At 50.4% G+C, this 13,259-nt stretch overlaps 1 long non-coding RNA gene across 1 annotated transcript; it reads left to right on the plus strand.

Annotated features, from left to right (window-relative positions):
* The first annotated feature begins 11,311 nt into the window (after positions 1-11,311).
* LOC148053173 (uncharacterized) lies at positions 11,312-12,039 on the plus strand. The gene is made up of 3 exons (XR_015708074.1): positions 11,312-11,456; positions 11,616-11,727; positions 11,852-12,039. It is a non-coding gene; the product is annotated as an uncharacterized LOC148053173 (long non-coding RNA).
* The last annotated feature ends 1,220 nt before the right edge of the window (positions 12,040-13,259 follow it).

A 13,259-nucleotide genomic window follows, 5' to 3' on the forward strand; every position in this document is an offset into this window, starting at 1 on the left:
TACCTGGCGTTGTCTGCTTTGGCTGCTCTGGGTCTAGAGGTCAAGTCGTCTTGAGTAGTCAGTTGTGTCTTGCTCCACACTGATGGCTGTGTGCCACAGCTCACAGTGCTGCCAGAGGAAGGCCTGGAGGAAACTGCATTTCTGAACTTGTTTGGAACCAAGGCAGTGTCCTGGGTGTAGAAATCTGACCATGCCAGGATTCAGTAGTTCAAATTGTGTACTTAATGGGATTAAATTTTCCACTAAAACCAGGTGATAAGAAGCAAATGCCCTGGAATACCCCTATCTTTCAGATACATGGAGAGAAGTTCCTGTGATTTGGTAAGTAACAGACTCTAATCTTACCTATGCAAACAAGCTGGGCTGAGGCTAGAGTGTTATGTTTACATGAGACTGGTTTAAATACACTAACTAATGACCCTCAGATTTAATGCTTGAACTGAGAGCATGCTCAACATGAGCCCCACAGTTCAAAGATGAATTATATTGTGCTCAGCCCTTGTGGATGTTTTATGCCATAGAAACATAAGTACAATGTGAAGCTTGCCTCTCCTTTTCTTGAATCAGTCTCTAGCTAAGGTGCCTTGATTTCTTCCCCTCCTTAGCCATGGAGTTGCTTTCCCTGTAGAAGAAGCTGCAGCACTTCCAAGATTAAGTGTTAGCCTGATACCATTGAAGATGTTTAGTCCTGCCCCAGAACATTTCTGATTAAAATACAGCACTGGTTAGGGAAACTGCAAATGAATTGAACTCATCTGCTACTTCCATGTGCTTCATATGAACAGGTTTTTCAGGCTCATGTCAGAATGAAGCCACTCACTTTGTTTCCTGATCCATCACGCTATTTTGGGGCCAGACCAGAAGGGCTGGCCTCTGAGCGGGGCTCACTCTGTCTGGGAGTCTGCCTTGCATCAGCCTGGAGCAGTGCTGGCAGGAGAGCGATGGTGGGAAGGTAGCTCTTTCCTGGTCCTTGGCTCCAGCTGTTATGGGCAAACTGGAACTTGCATCACCAAATGAAGATGGGCTTGCTGCTGAATGGATGACCCTGAGTCATCTCAAGAACTTCATGGGTAGCATAAGGACCTTTCTTTGCACATAGAGCAATGTTTCTTCTTCTAGCTCTTGTTTTGACTTGAGGCATTTGTCCTCCTCAAAGCTTTGCCCTGTAGTTGTAACTGATGACACAGCAAGCTGTGCACTGCTGCCCTGCTTAGTTCAACCTGTGTTCACTTTCCCGAATATTTGGTTTGTTGTTTTTGGTGTGTATCCACTTCTGTATGGCTTCACCAAAGCTCACAGTCACTTGAAACGCACTGTGCAGATGAACTCTTGGCATCTGGCTTTGCCTACATTTGGGTGCAGCCAGGTAAAACTGTTGCTCTGCAGGAGTGCAAAGATAATTCACCATCAGCGTGGCACATGGGGAGCAGCTGCCCCCTCAACACAGGTCCCCTTAGTGTGTGTCTAAGTCCTGCTCTGGTGTAACAACCTCCTCATCGTTGTGAGCAACAGAGAACCCACGTTGCCTTCTAGCTGCTGGGCGAGGATAACCTGGGCTGCCTCCTTACTGTTTTAGGATGTTCTCAGCAGCTGAGGACAAGGATCCCCCAACTGCTAGGCTAGTCACCTGGAATGAAACAAGGACGCAAGGAGCAATGGCCTGTAATGCATGTGCTCTGAGCTCTCCAAAAGTAATCCTGGGCACCAAACATCTCTGTATAAATGAGAGCAATTACTATCCCTAAATCCTTGCTTGAGGAGAAAAGCTCTGGGCGTTTCATGATTTGAATGATGCCTTTTTGCTTATGTCTGGATAGAAAAGGAATGGTTTAAGGAAAGCAAAGAGCTGGGTCTGGACCTGATGGTAGCACTACAAAGTTTAATTACGTACCTATCTGATGCCCTTGCAGTTGGCAGCATCTGTGCAAATGCATCTGTGCTTCCAGGAGCACATTGTGGGTAACATCTACCTGTCTTGCTGCAAGGTCATTGCTGCTGTGTTTCAGGGTCTCCTGGTGAAAAACTGGAATTAAAGGGTGAGGCCAGGTGGATACCACTGTCACCTGTTCAGGGTTTCTTTGCCCAGGTATGCTCAGGCAGGAATGAAGCGTGCCAGGGCTCCCAGCAGCAGAAGGGCTGCGTGCGGAGGTGTGGGACGTCCCTTGAGCTGCAGCTCTGCCCGGGCCCGGCCAGAGGCCAGCAGTGTCAATAGCACAGCAGCATCAGCTTTTAAGCCACTCTGGTTAAAAAGGTGTCTCTTTTCTACAGCTACCATCCACCTTCAGAAAGGGCTGTGCAAGCCCAGCTGGAGAGCAGCTCTGCTGAAGTAAGCTCAAAGTGGTCATAACAAAAATGAAAGCTTGTGAGCGTTGTTTTTAGGAGGGGGAGGGAAGAGGTTTCAGGCCCAACACCTAGGGGGGAACCGAGTTCAGAGAAATCTGCTTTGCCCAGGAAATGCCTAGGACCGGTGGTAGCACCGCGCGTGAACGTGGTAATGAGCAGGAGAATGAGAGCCGCTGTGAAGCGAGGAAGGGCACTGTGGGTGGCTGCTAGCTAGGGGCAGAAAGAGGAGGAGGATGGGATGGGGTTGTAAGGTGCGATAGTAGGGGGGCTGTGCTGCCGAACATCCTTTGTGGCCCCGTGGTTTCGTGCCTGAAGGGCTGGACATGCAGCTGGGACGTACCCTGGGGCACCTGTACCCCTCTGCAGCTCCGAACGTCCGCTTGGTGGAAGTTCACGTGGAGGAAGGGGCGAGTGGGGCTTGGCTTTCTCATGCTGCGCCAATGGCCATGGCCCAAGCTGAAAGCCTGGGGTAGCTGCTTGTAATACCCTGGTGCTGTTTGGGTGCCAGAACTGGAGACAGACCAGCTGGGGAAGAGCTTGAGAGCATGAAAATTTCTTCAAGTAGAACGAACCATAGCCCTTGCTAGTGAAATGCCATCAACAGAAATGACTGTGATGGGACTGGAGCACTGGTAAGTCCACTGATGAGGTTCCAGTACCACCCCAGGAGACGTGGGTCATCACTACCTGGGGCAGCTGAGAAGCCCTGGGAGATGAACTGGTCTCCATAGTGTAGGAGAGAGCATCAGCCTTTATCCTCTGGTCCCACCTTCCCCATAATGGCTCTAAAAGGGGAAGGAGTGGGCTCAAGGCAAGAGCAGTATTTTTTTTGTTATTGTTTCAAGTCAGACTTTATCCTGTCAATGAAGAGCTTTTTCCCCCACCCCACATTATCAGCCCTGGGATAGTTGTTTTGTGCTTTTTCCACATTAAAACAAAAAACCCAGCCCCGTACTTGGCGTCAGAGCAAAGTTAGGACAAGAAGAGGGGGAAGACAGCCGTGGCTGGTGGGCCAAGCGAGCAGAGCCTGGAGGGGTGAACCCCAGCCCATCACAACAGGCAGCGTTCACAACTAAGGCATAACAGAGTCAAACACGCTATTTTGAGAGCCCTGAGGGGTGGGAAGACGGAGCAGGGAGGGAAGCCGCAAAGGAAACATGCACTGAGCACTTGTTCACTGCCAGAGCTGTAACCGCACAGGGTTACCGTAGCAGCGACCATCAGCTTCATCTGATAAAAATAAGCAAGGAAGTCAAGTGTACGAGAGGGAGAGGATGTCTGAAGTCAAGCATGAAAATGTCACAGCAGCTTTGCTTTTCTTTTCAATACTTCCTTCTTTATTCTGCCCTCGGCCAGCTCAGGAGCCCGGGTATTTCCTGCTCCATCAGTCCCATGGCGCGTCCTGCCACTAAGCACCTCTCTCCCAAATATTCTCCTGGCCCAGGTACCTTCATGGCCGCACACCGGTGTGCGTGATGCCCTGCCATACCTGCTGGGAGCCGCACGCAGACAGCCTACAGCTCTGCTGCAAGCTGCAGAAACGGAGCAGCAGCCGGCACCTTGGCGAGCTACAGCAAGGCAGCTCCCCAGCTCCTCCAGGGCCACATCGGCTGATGCCTTTGGCTCTGGCCTGCAAAGATGGGGATCAATACAAGGGAAAACATAGGAATAAAATCCTAGAGTGGTCACCACCATGTAACAGCCAGCTCCTGCTGTGCTCCATGCTGGGAGCAGCTCAGCTGGGGCAAGGAGATGACCCAGGATTGCAGCTTTCTCCAGCTGTACCAGGGGAGGAAAAGAGGGTGGCTGTATTACAGGGTTTTTAAACTCTTCCCCACAGGTTCTCTACATTCAGGAGCATGAGTCGGGCGGGTTACAATCAGCTCAACAAATATTTGTCAAGCGCAAGCCTTCCTGAGTGGTGTTTGACAACTCTTTTCCACTGCGGTTGTTGCCAGCGCTGTGGCTGTCAAGTCTGCTTTGGACGCTGCCTGCAAGGGTGAGGACCGGCCCCTGCTTCCACGAGAGCTGCGGTGGGATTTCCCCGGGTTAAAACGTCACCCATTTGGTGGCCGGGGTGGCAACACCCCTGCGTCCCGCGGGGTGGAGGTGAGCTGGCTGAAGTTGGGTGGTGGGGCAAGCTGTGGAGGTGGAGCTGCTCGCCGTGCACTCTCGGGTGGGGAAACTCTTTCCAGTGTGCGGAGAGGGCTGCGCGCGTGTGCGTGCGTGCGTGCGTGTGTGTGCATGCATGTGGGATTTGCCTCTCAGCCCCTCATCCTCCCCTGCTCCGGCGCCCGCAGCTTGTTTTACCCTCCGCACAGCCTTTTAAGTAATTGGCATGTTCTGACATTGAATTGGTGGGTTTAATCCAGCAGTGGTCCAGCTGATGGTATTTGGGATACCCTCACAAGAGGGGGAGGCAGAGGGGGCTTTAGAGCAGGGTCTTGTGTGCAGACTTGCTCCGATGATGGGAACGAGGGGAGGCGTTGCAGGTGCTCGTCAGTCCTGGCAGTCCCTGCCAGGCTCAGCTGATCCATGCTGGGGTTATTATCCCCTGCACCCGAGGACAAAGGGACTTTGTAGTGTTCAATCTCATGACCTGTCTATCCATGGGATGCTCAGCTGAGCTGAAATGGGATTTGCCAAAATCTGCAGTGCTTGGATGCCGATTCTTGGCTGGGTCTGCTGTGGGTGCCTGTGTGCAGTAGAGGGGAGAGCCTGCGGGCACTCGTATGGGGCAGGCAAGAGCCACGCTGTGTGCCACCGTGCACCCCGCCGGCGCTCCCGGGTGGACAACCGGGCTATCCTGGCCCATTCCAGGGCCTTTCCAAGCTGTCCGGCAGGTGCTTGCTGCAGCGTGTTTCACAGACCGCATCCTGCCCGTGTGCTCTTCTCCGTGCAGCATCCTTTCTAGCTTTTCCTGATAGCAGCCCAAAAGATTTCTCCAGGGCCTCCTATCTCTGCCTTGTTTAATCTGAGCAGCTAAATCTCTGTAATATTACTGACCTCTGTAAAATATGTCTGGCCACAATTTGCATGAAGTATAATATTTAACTTAAGTGAGTATTTGGTGCTTTATAGGGACTTGCTGTTAGTGACTTTCCATATCTTTCTCTTCCAACAAACCTTAGACATTTCTCTACAGGCGAGGTTCCCGGTGTGATGAAACAGCGGTCAGTTTTGAGGACACCTGCTCAGAAGAAATCTCCAGAGCCACTGCTGTCAGGAGAGATGGTCTATTTGGCTGAGTTTCACCCAGGGAGCCAGCAAAAAGCTCCCAGTTGCAGGCCCTGTGATGCCACCTCCCACCCTGGCACTGGGCTAGTCATGCTGAACTGCCTCCATTGTAATTAAAACTTGGGTGTCTAGCCTGAGATAATTGTTTAGTCTCCTCCTGTACTCCACCGAAGGAGATAAACACCTCCAGAAGGTGATTCATTTTAACAGCATATCTGGAAAGAATGACTTCTTGGAGGTCCTCTGGCTCTCACTGGCAAGAAGATGTAGATAACCATGTAGTTTCCATGCCCAACTCTCAGGTAGCTGAACCTCACCCCTAGTTTCTTCTGTGCTTTCGCCTTGTTGGGTTTGCATCTTCACATGTCAATGCCTCTGTTTCTATAGCATAAAAAGGTCTATACATCCATGGCCAGCCATTCTGCGTGCACACAGCAGGCTGTCTGCTGTAAAATTCACATTCCTCGACAGCCACAAAAAAAAACCCAAACTAGCAGGGTGTCAGTGACATGAAGTGACACAATAGGATGAAGAAAAAAACCAATGGGGAATGGGAAGAATGAGGAAAACATGTCAAAACTGCAGTGAAGACCGTGGAGGTGGAAGGAGAGGTTGCAGGGGCAAAGCACATGCAGCTTGTGCCACCTGCATGCAGCTTGTGCTGGCTTAACTTGAGGGAGGAGGGGAGGGAGAAAGGCAGAACCGGCCTCTGCCTCCCAGCAAGGTCCAGTTCAGGGACACATTCACTCCCACTCCACAGACATCCCACCGACTTCGGTCATGCTGAAAGTCAAGCATATGCTGGAGATGCTACCTGACGTAGGCGACAGCTTTCCTGAAGCGTGGCCACCGAGCACAGGCCTCCCTTTAGCCTGGAAAACGGGTGCTTTAAATGGCATCGGTCTCCCTTCGGGGGGAAATTACTCTAAATTGTAAGAAAAAAGGATTTGTGAACTCATATTTGGAACTTTCTGAACCCAAAATTAGCTAGAGAGGTTCACAAACCCTTGAACTTCATGAAGCTCATCCCGCTTGAGCTGAGCTCAGAGGGCAGTTAGACTGAGAAGGTTAAATATGCTCCCCAGCTTTTGGCTCCAGGCCTGATCCTGTTTGCTCCCTCACTCCCACACGTTTGGTTTCCCTCCCAGAGAAACCTCTGGCTGTAGGTGGGTCTTGGTATCTTTCTGCGTGCATTGGAGCTTCACCGTAACAAACGGCAGACAAGCACAATCAACTTACCAAGAATCATCTGAATTATTCAGAAAAAGTTGTTCTTTCCACTCTCATTTTTCCCACTAAAATGTTGTGGACTTAAGTATTTCTCTGGAGCTTTTTTCTGTTCCCATGCATACCAGTCCAAATACTGTCAGCAGTGGCTCACCCATGCAGCTTGGCTGGACTTCCTATGGATTTCAAGGGGATGCTGATCTTTCAGCCACCTTTGCTGGGGTCTTGCAAGCAGTCTGTCCCACCAGGGAAGAAAATATGGGGACCACCAGCGTGCTAGAGGAAACAGCAGCTTCCCCTGTCCCCTCATGAAACGCAGGCTTCGTAACACCCTTTGAAACGTTTCGTAGGCTGAATGCCCATGAGCGGTGGTAAGCAGCAGATATTGCCATTCGCCCTTCATCTGGCTGCAGATGCAGTGGTACATGGCGATGTACGGGTAGTAAAATGCTTTGTGAGCAGAGCAGATGAAAGCCACCATAAAAGCACGGTAGGAGAAGCATCGTTAGCGAGGACGGTATTTTCACTTTGCGTCTGTCGATGCCTGCCTAGCCGTAACTAGAAAGAGAAGTGAGAAAATCATGCCTCTGAAGTTTTATTTCATGTCTTGCCTACTATTTACCACACTACATAAAGACCCAGTCTGGAGCCACTTCAATATTCAAGTGCTTAAAACGAAGATGTGTGGAAGGGCTTGCAGGTTTAGGACCTCTTTTCCTCGCCTGGCTGCCTTGATCCTCCGGACAAAAGCAAGCCTTAGGAAACGACTGCCAAAGCTTTGCCTGTGACCAAAATGCAGTGGAGGACTGGCATGAGGACAGGTTACCGACAGGAGCTGATAACAAGCTGACTTCGCTAATTACTGTTTTTAAAGTCCAAAGTCATTGGAAAAAATGAGTAAAGTTACATTTCGCACACCAACGACAAGAAGAAAGCACGCTGGAATGTCTGAGTCACCGCTCTGAGCACTCCTAATTATACGGAGATATAGATTTCATACACCGCGTTACATATTACAACTGTGCGGAGATGCTTGGAGAAGGCTGGTGGCTGTCATTATGCGTGTTGTTTACCAGAAGATTTGAGGCTGGGTGAGATGACCCAGTGGGTTGCAATTAGAGGGGATTTTTTTTGGTCGGGTTTTGGGTTTTTTTGTTGCAGGGTTTTTTTTTGTACGTGATTTTATTTGTTTTACAGAAATTGGAGCAAAGACTGAAGCAAGCAAACTGAAATAGGAGGTAATGATTTTCTTCCAGCCCCGATGCACAGCACAGCGCACGGGAGCACAGCTCACCCACCCAGCTGCTTCATGCATGAGCGCTTCATGCTAGCACACACTCAGACACGATGTGCCTTCTGCAGTGTGTCTGTGCAGTGCCTGGCTCAAAACCTTAGTCCCTCGGGAGTTACTCTAATGCCGATAACAGTTTTGCTCTCTGTGTGTGCCAGCCACTTGCTGGCAGTGGAAGTGGCTTATTGAAACCAACCACCGGTCCAGGCTGAGCTGGAGCATCAGCATCCAAACTTCCCAGATTGAATTGAGGCGATTGTGCAAGTTGGAGATGGTGCACTCGTCCCTCTGCCTTGGTGAGGGATGGCAGACCTGGGGAGGTCTGTCCGACATCCAGGTGCATCTGGGTGGTGTACACTAGGGGTACAGCCGCCTCTGCAAGAGGATGCTGCTCTGGTAGGTCGTGGACCGTATCTGCCAGCCCTGGGCAGGTGCCTCAGGTGCCCAAAGGCATCTCAGAAAGCAGTAGGTACCTATGCACAGGCTCCTGCATACCTCCTTGGCCATCACGTGGGCTTCCTGGGCAATCCCAGGGCAACAAGCAGATGGGCTCTGCTATGAGCCAAGTTTCTCACAGGGCACGTAGACCAGAAGCTGGAGAGCCGGTGCCAGTCTGCACAGAGAGGTGTAAAGATGCTGTTTCGCCAAGTGACCTCCTGGGATGCTGGTCCAGAGGCCGTGGGCAGAGTTCAATACCAAAGGCAGTGCCAGTCGCTGTAACTGGGCACGCTGATAGTGCTTTTCCTGGATTACCTTTGCACCCATGTGACTGAGCTTTCCCGACTAAGCATGTGAGCAATTAAGGAGCTGAGGCCTCATTAAAAAAAACAACTGCACAACAGGGCTTGTGACAGGTAGCTGGTGTGTCCAGCACAATTACCTGATAAGCATAAGGCTTTGGAAAAATCCAGCATGGAAAGGGTTAGGAGATCAGTTGCGTAATTCCTTTAAGAAGTTGTTTTGTCATAAGCCATATCATAAACAGGCAGGAGCAGGGGCAGGAGGACAGGAAGGAGGAGGAGGAGGAAGAGGAGAAGGAAGAGGAGGATGGAAGGCTCCTCATAGCCTCCGCAGGGTGAGGGGGCTGTAGTTCATTCGCTGGGTGGTGACTAACGTCGTTATCTATTTTTTCCCCCTTGAAGTGGTAATGTTTCATCTGCGGTTTGGCCTCTCTATTCTTTTGTTCAAAACATGCCTGTTTTCCTTTGTGCCCCCCATCACCCCCGTCCCTTGAGATGGGAGGGATGCACGGGGCAGCTCCCGGGCTCCCTGAGGGCGAGGATTTGCAGACCCACATGGCGGGCTGGGGGCAAGGGGAGGTGTCCATCTGGGAGGAAAATGGGCAGTTTATGAGTTTTGGATCCCAGGTTTGTATCCTCTTCAGCAGAGCTGGCAGCGTCTGCAGCAAGGACCTCAACCCCTCCTGCTTCACTGCCACCAAAATTTCCCCAGCAGACGTGTCAAGAGAGGCCAACGTTGCATTGCAACGAGGGTTTGGGTTTTTTTATAATGTAACCTCCTGTGAAAATAACGCCTGTTGGATGGACTGGCTTTCTGCTGGCCCAGGCTCCCAGGAAACACAGTGGTGGGGACCCCGTGCTCCTGCAGGGAGCTGAAGAGACAGGCAATTAGTCACTTGTGCAGTGGCCAGGCCCCATCGAAGGTGTTAGGTAAGCTAGTGTCCCAGAGTGCTTGGTTTAGGCCCCCTGAGCCTGGCTTTCCACCGCGCCAGGGTTTTTTTTAGAGCGTTCATATTTTCCATCCTATGGCGGGGTTGGTGCCTGCTTATTAGTGCCACCGTCGCCCCAAGAGGGAGAGATGCACTCAGGCATGGGTACCAGCAGGAGGGCTGGAGGTGCCTTGGTTGCGCTCGTCCTTTCCAACAAAGCCCTAGGAGAGCAAGGGGCAAGGGGAGGGCAGCATCGCCTGGCGGCCATTGCATGTGCAGGGACATGCCTGTGCGTGTAGGAGCATCTCAGCCTCTTGTGTTTGCACACGCATGTGTCTGCACACACGCATGTGCGGCTGCTCAGCTAGCTCATTGCGAGACAAGGTTTTCCCCATGGTACACAGTGCTGGAAGGGTGTGTGAGCACGTGCCTGTGGGGGTCACTGGGTCTTCCTCCTGCTCCCCAGGGCGTACCAGAGCAAGACAGGCCTGGTTTCTCTTGGGGAAAAAAAATCTAACCAGCTTGAATGACATAAGAAGTGACCTGAAACATAGACCTGAGACACAGTTAAGCATAAAAAAATAAACAATAGCAGCTTTCTGGTGATGGCACCCTGGGGCCTGGGTTGTTTTATAGTGGCAGGTCAGTGCCACGAGACAGGCAAGGAGGGACTGAAGGGGGCTCCACTCCCAGCTCGTGCCTATTTTTTCCGTTTTGTGAAGGCATTGCTTTTATATTTTATACCTGAATGCTTTTCTCCCAGCCACCACCCCAAGCTCTGAGCATTTTGCTCTTCTCTTTGAGGGGGCTTGAATTGTGAGCCTGGATACAACAGTGCAAATTCAGCCTCAGTGATGCAGACGACTGAGGGAGCCACAGCTCCTCCTGCTTCTGGAGGGATAATTAATCCCTAGAGGTGGCCGCTGGCTGCTGTTTTGGGGAACCAGTTTACAAGACAGGGAATGGAGCATTAAGGACCAGCTGTTAGAGGCGGCTGGGGGTGTGGAAAGGGAGGAAGACTTCAATTTAAACGAGCATTTGAAGCTTGGGGCTAGAGCGGCTGTGCTTGTGAGAAGGGAATAGAGGGGGGATCTCATTTTTTAATAAGCACCATCATACTTCTGCCTTGTGCCAGCCACCCGCCATCCCCCAGTAACAGCCTCCTTACCATGAGGCAGAAGGGAAAAAAAAAGAATAAAAAGAGAACAGGGAAATTCTTGAGATTCTTTCCAATGGAAAAAATGTCTCCAGTTATCACTCAGTGTCAACAGTGGCAGACACCTGTGTTTAAACAGCCAACAACGAGTGGCAAGCCAAAAGGTAACCTAAAGCCTCCGCTTCCACCTCCCCGCACGCACGCGAGCGGGACGATGGACTCAGACACCTCCCCATCAGCCCGACGGGGCTGCAGCCAGCGTCTGAAAGCTGCATGAAGGCAAGCTCGGAGGTGGCAAAGCTGGCAACATCCCGTGGTCAGGAAATGCCTGCAGCCTGGCTGCCAGCGCGAGGCGTTATCATGCGTTCCTTAATTAGACTGTCACCTACTTATCCCTCCCGCCTTCCCGTCCTCCCTCAAACTCTTGCTTCATCATGTGCAGGGGTAAGCCGTGGCGCTCGCTATTTTCCCAGCTGGCCTGCCTGTGTGGGAAGCTCAGGAAGGAGGATGAAGGACGTGGCATGATGTAGTGGGTAAGCACTGGGAAATCTAGCATGCACTTCCCCCAGTTTGGGGTGAAGTGATGCTCTGTGAGTGGCAGGGTTATTTGCTCTTGTGGTGCCACAGCATGCCCCCTCATGCTGGCACACCTGAGCCACGTGCTGCCCATCTTCACCTGCCATGAATGCCAGGCGCTTCACGTACTTGCTGCATTGGGATTTCTCGGTCAACTCGTCAAAGCTCCTGCTCTTCCCACTGCCTCATCCATCACTCTTGCTGCTAACCAGTACCCATGAAGCAGAGGTGAGGGCCTAAATACACCTTCCCCCATTCCCTTCCTACCTTCTCTCAAGTTCTTGTCCATGGAAAATACCAAAGTTTTGGGGAAGAGGACCTCCAAACGTTACAGCAGCCTTGTGTTTTCCAGGTCCGATGCAATGCTAAGGTGTTGGTAGGAAGCCACTACCACGTGATGGCCTGGTCAGGGGAACACCTACTTCCCATCCCTCAGTCCTCACCCATTTCCTGTGTGATCTTGAGGAAGCTGCTTATCTTCTACGTTAACTTCTTAATTAATGCTTAATTTCAGCTTGATTCCTACATGTGAAGAACAGAAATAATAATAATACTTAAACCCATTTGTAGAGCATGCAGAAATACCCTACACACGAACACATAGAGATGGTCGATGATTACTGAGCGAACATAGAATGGTTTGGGTTGGAAGGGACCTTTAAAGGTCATCTAGTCCAACCCTTCTGCAATTAACACACATCACCAGACATCACTGAACACATATCCATCATGTTTGCTTTATTATTTCTGTTGTTGCTGCTGCTTTTCTTTTGTCTCAGTTAGTGATAATGCTACTGAGATGTTTTTCTAAATAGTTTCTAAATAAAAAAAAAATATATCTCTTGCAGTCAATAGGAGTTAATTTATCATGCTAGGAAGATGCATCTTGGTTAAGGTCCATGTATCCCACACCATCTGAGCCACCAGAATGGAAACATTGGCTCACACCTGCCTCCAAGACCTGGTTCATCCTGGCTGATGCTTGTTACCTGAAGTGCTTGGATTTGGTGTGTAGTCACTCTCAGTACCTCTTACAGCAACGCAGATGCTCCAGAGAGGGATGTATAAATTTGGTGGGTTGAAATGTTCTCTAAAAGGAGAGGTCCTTTCCCAGTGCAGGTTTAACTGTTTAAAATGGGACTCCTCCAGTCCAGCCCCACCATGCAGCCGAAGGTGGAGTCCCCTCTTTTTTTGCTAATAGAGTTGAAAACAGTGAGAATTTTAGCTAACATTGCTGTATCATTTGGAGAAGTGATTTTTTTCTCACGTTATCCAACGTTTTTCCCCAAACCAATCCACTAAGCAGCGTCCGCTAAGCACTGCATAATTCAGCATCATTTGGTGCCTGTAATGCTACAATTACTCTTCAAGGCTCATTTGCTTCAAGGTCTTCAGGCTGTAAAGTTATGGGAGTGTGGTTAGTTGATTTTCAGGAATGTCTGCTCTCTGGCAGGGGCTGGAGAAGGAAGGAACCGAAAAGAAATGCATGCAAATTCAATGACATAGCAGGAACTTTAGAGACGTTTCAACACAGCGATACCCACAGGCAAAGAAATCGTAATTGTTCAGGGGAAATTACGGCCTTGCCAACTCCTACGATTTTATCAGGAGTCTCGTAATTTCCAGAGTGTCCTTAAAAGCCCAGCTCCTGGAGTCATCCCATTGTCAAGGAGGCTCAGCTTCCTTTTAAATGAAAAGGAACATTTTCAGCCTTTTTTTTTTTTTTTCCTTTTCCAGAGAAAACCTAGAGAAAGTAAAGT

The sequence above is a fragment of the Nipponia nippon genome, unplaced genomic scaffold (genome assembly GCF_047370975.1).
Source record: "Nipponia nippon isolate SJK-2023a ecotype South Korea unplaced genomic scaffold, ASM4737097v1 scaffold_4, whole genome shotgun sequence".
Taxonomy (NCBI): domain Eukaryota; kingdom Metazoa; phylum Chordata; class Aves; order Pelecaniformes; family Threskiornithidae; genus Nipponia; species Nipponia nippon.